Here is a 6077-nt window from a genome sequence, read left to right on the forward strand (position 1 = left end):
GCAGCTCACAGTGGCCCATGTGGGGATTGAACCAGCAACCTTGTTAAGAGCACTGCACTCTAACCAACTGAGCTAACCGGCCCCGCACCCTCAGCTTTTCAATAAAAACTAGAATTCCTGGGCTTCTTCTCTCCTCCCCATCCATTTCCTGGGAATCCATACCATATATATTGCTACAGGTCAGCTGTGTGCTCTATTGAATCCTTTTACATATTGGCAGGCGAATTCTTCAAAGGTTCCTGTCTCTCTGCCTTACCTCATTCAGAGTTCTCTTATTCACTGGTGAATAACAATAATAATGGAACCTACAATTTCCTGGGTGGTTACTTTTTTGCAGGCAGCAACAACTTGATGAGATAGTCCTGTTGTTATTCCTATTAGAGTGATGACACTGTCCAGTTTGGGGTTGAGTAAATTGTCCCAGATCATACAGCAGGTAAGTGAGGGAGGAGGCTTTCTACCCACCTGTTTGTGACACCAAAGTATGAGAGGTAAAACCTTTTGGTGACAAAAGCTTGTGACGTGAACTCTTAGGATTCTAGTGGGCTAGGACTCCTTGGATGTAGTGGAGAGAAAGAGAGTTGGCTGTTGGAAGACCTGCTTTTGCATTTGATCTAAGTCCACTCTGACCAGATTCCTTGGCCTGAAGTCCAGCTCAAGCTTTCTTTAGCAAATAGGTGAAATGTATTGACTTCAGTCTCTCTCTCTGGAACTCTGCTTCTGTGAGTCAGCCTTCTTCTCATATTGAAGATATTGGCCAAATTTGGCCCAGGAAATTTGCTAGGAATGACTTAGGCCTACTTTTCCCTACAGCTGGTGATCACAGAGAAAGAGGACATATTTCTGTAAGATTCACCAAGTTTGGGTCCCCACACTAATCACTGTGGACAAGGAGAATGGAGGACTCACCTTTGCTTGGCCAAGGTCATGTTTCTTTAACCCTTAGAGTTGGGTAGAAGGGAGGGTAGGGTAAATCCCATTGAAAAGAAGTGGAATGACATAAAATGAAGAGACCGCTGAGCAGAAAAAGAGCTTTTTTACTTACTATTATGTCACTTAAAACCCACCTAAGCTTAAATGTTGGTTTGCAACCTGGGAATTTCCTGGGTGAAATTCAAAGCTGACCTCCATAGATAGAGAGCAAGGAGAGACCGAAGAAAGAGCAGACCACTCCAGATTGGTAGGTAGGTGGCAGGTTTAATAAGCCAGGGAACTTACACATGAGGCTTGTCGTGGGCGGCTGCAAGACCAGTCGAGCTCTGCACATACCCTCTAGAGCAGGGGTGTCCAAACCTTTTTCAACGTTTTTTACCAAAGGCCATATACGGTAAAATACACAACAGCCGGGCCACTCCCTCGAGGTGAAGTATGTATTGCCTCACCTGGTTTATTTAAGTAAACTAAGTATATTTTTGGAATTTGCTGCGTGCCATTAACAATGGATTGGGGACCGCAGTTGGCCCGCGGGCCGCAGTTTGGACACCCCTGCTCTAGAATCTTGAGAATTTATACAGAGACCTAAATGGCATTCAGTCACTATTCAGTCTAGCTGGTCTCAACAACGCAGTCCACTTTCAAGGCTGCGTCCTTGAGATGGCTCCTTGTGTGGGAATGGTGGGTGGAACGTAGTTTCCAAGATCAGAGGACGAGGAGTTGGAGCCTCCGATTGTCTAGGTCCAGCTCTAGGGTCAACCAGCAGTCACGTCCTCTGGATGACCTCCTCCAACATTAAGTCATTTCTCTCAACTTCAGTCTCTTCATCTGTAAAATGAGAGCAATAATTTTCCTTGGAAATTTGTTGTGAAGGACAAAGGAAATAATAGATTGGAAAGAAACTTCACAGGCCTGTGGCAACACTACTGCATACTATAGTATCTCAGAAAAACTGCTGTTTCTCTGGCAACCTCTGCTTTGACACATGACTTATTCTAGGTGCTTCCTTACCATTCAGTGAGAGCAAGTCATGCACCCCACTAAATTAACGAAAATATATGTATCACCATTAGAAAATATATGCTCACATTCTTTAGCCTGAAGAGAAATACAACAGAGGGTTTTTTTGTGTTTTTTTTTTTAATCTGGGATACAGTTATTTATATCTCGTGTCTGCCAAATTCTCTGCTAATGCACTGCTTAATTTCAGGTTTACCTTAAAATGTCTGCTAAAAGGTAAAACCTGGGGAAGAAGCCTGGGGATAAAAATAAACAGAGGATTTATACAAAGGGGAAATACAAGGCAAGAATACAAAGCTCAGGGACAAGTGGGTGACAACTGAGCCATGAGTAGCTTGTGCATTTTAAGGTAAGCTGAAACTCTGCCTAAGGTTACAAACCCAGGGGGAAAAGCAGTACTTCCTTCTTCAAATGATTAAACCTTAAAATTGCATCTTATAGAATACTCCAGCTAATCAAAGTGGGGAGGCCTGGGGTGCTTGGCTTCCCAATCAAGAAGGAAATCTTGAGTTTCAGCAGCTTCCTGCTTCACCTGAAGAATTCTAAAACATCTACACGAAAACTATCTGTGGAGACTTTCCCAGGTGAGGCATTCTTTTCTCTGGGTCTATACCTCTAAAAAGATACTAGGTTCACTTAGAAAGTTTTATGTGTCTTACCGTTGTAACCTTTGTTTTTCAGACACCTAGAATTTGCTAGGTTCTTTTAATATTGGTTAATGGAAAGACTAAAGAATTGAAGAAGGAAACATGACCTCATACTGTGGCTGGGGGTAAGGAGACCTACGTTCTAATTCTCATTCAGTCGATATTCATTCAATGAATAAATATTTTAGCCTCAAGTTCTGTCCTAGGCGCCAGGGATAGACTTTTGAACCAAATATTGTTTTTGCCTTCATGAATCTTACATTTATCACATGAGAGAGATACTTAATAACGATAATGCCACACAAATGGTTTTTACTACGATAAAAAAATCAAATAGGGTAAGGGGAATTATAGGGGTGTTGAATTCTACTTTAAAGAGAATGGTCAGAAAAGAACAGGGGTTAATATTTGAAATAACTCTTGAAGGAAGTGAGAGAACAAGATATGAATTTGGGCGAAGAGTGCTGCTGGAAGAGAGACTAATATGTGCAAAGGTCCTGAGGATACTTGACTTATTTGAAGAACCAACGAAGATGTCAGGGTGGTTAGAAAGGATTAAGCTAGGAAAGCAGGAATGATAGATAAGAAACAGACTGGAGAGCTAGCTGGAGTATGTGACATGGGGATTTAGAGGCATCGGTAAAACTTTCTATTTTATTGATGTGTAATGAAAGCCATTGGTGGACTTGAACAAAGTAATGACACAATATGATTTATGTTTTAGAAAGATCACTCCAGCTGTTATAGGATAAACCGACAGTGAAGAGAAAAGGCAGAAACAGGAGATCAGCAGGAGACTATTATGGTAATTTAGGATGTACACGGTTGAGAAATGGTTTTATTTGAGATAGTTTATGTAGGTAGGGCCAAAGGAATTGATGTAGTTTTTCTGCTGTAGAGCTCTAGTTATATATGTGACTTCGGGATGTGAAAAAATAAAGTGGGCATTTTATTTAACAATTTTTCAAACGTATACAAAGATAAAGTGAACTGTGTATCCTCCACTCAGATTTAAAGTTTATTAAGATTTTCCAATCCGGTTTTGTTTATGTCTTCCCACTACTTTTTGTTTTCTCTTTCTGGACTATTCAAAAAAATCCTACTAGGCATCATACCATTTTACCCATCAATATCTCAGTATGTATCTCCAATGAGCAAGCACTTAAAAAATACCACACAATATCACACATAAAATACCTCACAGTACTAACCTAACAAAGTTAACAATAATTATTTATTACCATCTAAAATCAATGTGCTCAAATTTTCCTAACATTTTTAAAAATGTATTTTTATAGTTGGTTTGATCAAATCAAGGTCCAAAGACAGTCCACGCATTGCATTTGGTTAATTTGTGTCCTAAGCCTCTTTAATCTGTAATTACTTACCCCCTCCCATTCTTTTAGTTATTTATAATTTTTTGGTTTTATCTTTTTGCTATAAAATTTGTGTTTTTTTAGAGCAGTTTTAGGTTTACAGCAAAACTAAGGACGATAGAGAGATTTCCTATATAACCCTCTACCCCCACGCAGGCACAGCCTCCCCCATTATCAACATCCCCCAGCAGAGTGGGACATTTGTTACAATTGATGAACTTATGTTTGATGCGTCATTAGAACCCAAAGCCCATAGTTTACATTAGGGTTCACTCTTGGTGTTGTGCATTCTGTGGGTTTGGACAAATGTACAATGACATGTATTCATCATGATAGCATTATACAGAGTATTTTCACTGCCTTAAAAAATTCTCTGGTCTCTGCCTATTCATCCCTCCCCACTACCCCATCTTGTCTCGCCCACTGACTGTCCTTATAGTCTCCATGCTCGTAATTGTGCCTTTTCCAGAATGTCATACAGCTGGAATCATACAGTATGTAGCCTTTCCAGATTGGCTTCTTTAATTTAGTAAATATGCATTTAAGGTTCTTTCATGTCTTTTCATGCCTTGCATATCTTTTTAGTGCTGAATAATATTCTGTTGTCTGGATGGGCTAGAGATTATCCACTAATCTACTGCAGTGCATCTCGGTTGCTTCAAGTTTTGGCAGTTATGAATACAGCGGCTACAAATCCACGTGCAGGTGTTGGTGTTGCGTATATGTTTTCTACTCCTTTGGGTAATTACGAAGGAATGTGCTGCTGACCATATGGTAAGAGTATGTTATCCTCTGGTTCCGTTTTAGATTGAAATTCTTTCCCAGCGTGAGGGACTAGATAACCACTTTTGTGAGGTTAGCATTGATCATTGGTGTTGTAGACTAAATAATGCCCCCACTGTCCAAAGATGTCCACACCCTAACCCCAAGACCTGTACATTTGTTGTGCTTCAGGGCAAAAGGGACTTTGTAGTTGTAATTAAGGTTACAGGCCTTCAGCTCACCAGGATTGTTCAGGTGGGTTCAATTGACTCACAGGAGCCCTTGAAGGCAGAGATCCGTTCCCAGCAGGAGTCAGAAGCTCAGAGAAGCATGGTAGGAGGGAGTTGGGAAGTCAGAGATTGCAAGCACGGGAAAGGTTTCCTGTGTTGCTGGCGGTGAGGCCAGGGCTCCTGAGTGAGGCCTCTAGGAGCTGAGGACCGTACCCAGCTGACAGCCCGCAAGGTTCTTCCACTCCAAGGAACTGTGTTCAGCCAACAGCCTGAAGGAAGTTGGAGGCGGATTCTTTTCAGAGCCTCCAGGCCGGCTGACACCTTGGTTCTGGCCGTCTCAAATCTGCAGCACAGAAACCAGTCAAGCTAACCTGGGCTTTTTAACCTACAGAACGGTGAGACAATGAATTTGAGTTATTTTAAGCTGCTAACTTTGTGGTATTTGTTACAACAGCACTACAGGCATACCTTGGAGATATTGCAGGTTCAGTTCCAGGCCACCACAATAAAGCAAGTGGTCTTCTTTTTGCGAGCGGAGGGTCTTGCCTTCAGTTTGTAAAAAACACATTGTCTGTGAAGCACAATAAAGCCATGCGCAGTAAAACGAGGTATGCCTGTAGTTAAGTGTCTGCAGGTGTTGTCAGCCTGGTCCATCTATTATAAAGTTCTCAATTTTTCACCTAATGGTTTCAATACCTGTTGATTTTTTTCAGATCTGCTGTAATTAGTGGTTATAAAATGGTGATTCTTCTAATTCTACCGTTTCCTCTGTATTTATTAGCTGCCATCCTTCTCTAGAGAAGGAACTTGCTTTACCAATAATTGAGTTGCCCTGAAAAATTTTTGTGTGTGAAAATCAGGAGAAATGCCTGAATTTTAAAATTAGTTTTCAGAATACTGAGATGGTGGTTTGCTATGATTAAAGGAAACCAATTAGGGTTTTGGTTGTTTTCTTTTTTATGTAGAATTTGTGGAGTGGTTATTCCACCAATTTCATTTAGTTAAATTTATTTATTCTTGTTGTTTTTCTTATTTGTGGAGGGTTCTGGATTTTTTTTTGTCTTTGTTTTAATTTTGGCTTTAAATGTGTAAATATTTGCATAATTCCA

General features: G+C 40.6%; 1 long non-coding RNA gene across 1 annotated transcript; it reads left to right on the forward strand.

Moving 5' to 3' along the window:
* The first annotated feature begins 218 nt into the window (after positions 1 to 218).
* Positions 219 to 2892, forward strand: LOC148759322 (uncharacterized). Its single transcript, XR_016018158.1, has 3 exons — positions 219 to 2302; positions 2395 to 2537; positions 2635 to 2892. It is a non-coding gene; the product is annotated as an uncharacterized LOC148759322 (long non-coding RNA).
* The last annotated feature ends 3185 nt before the right edge of the window (positions 2893 to 6077 follow it).

The sequence above is a fragment of the Rhinolophus sinicus genome, chromosome 1, assembly GCF_057876585.1.
Source record: "Rhinolophus sinicus isolate RSI-liver-muscle chromosome 1, RSI-T2T, whole genome shotgun sequence".
In the NCBI taxonomy this organism is placed as follows: domain Eukaryota; kingdom Metazoa; phylum Chordata; class Mammalia; order Chiroptera; family Rhinolophidae; genus Rhinolophus; species Rhinolophus sinicus.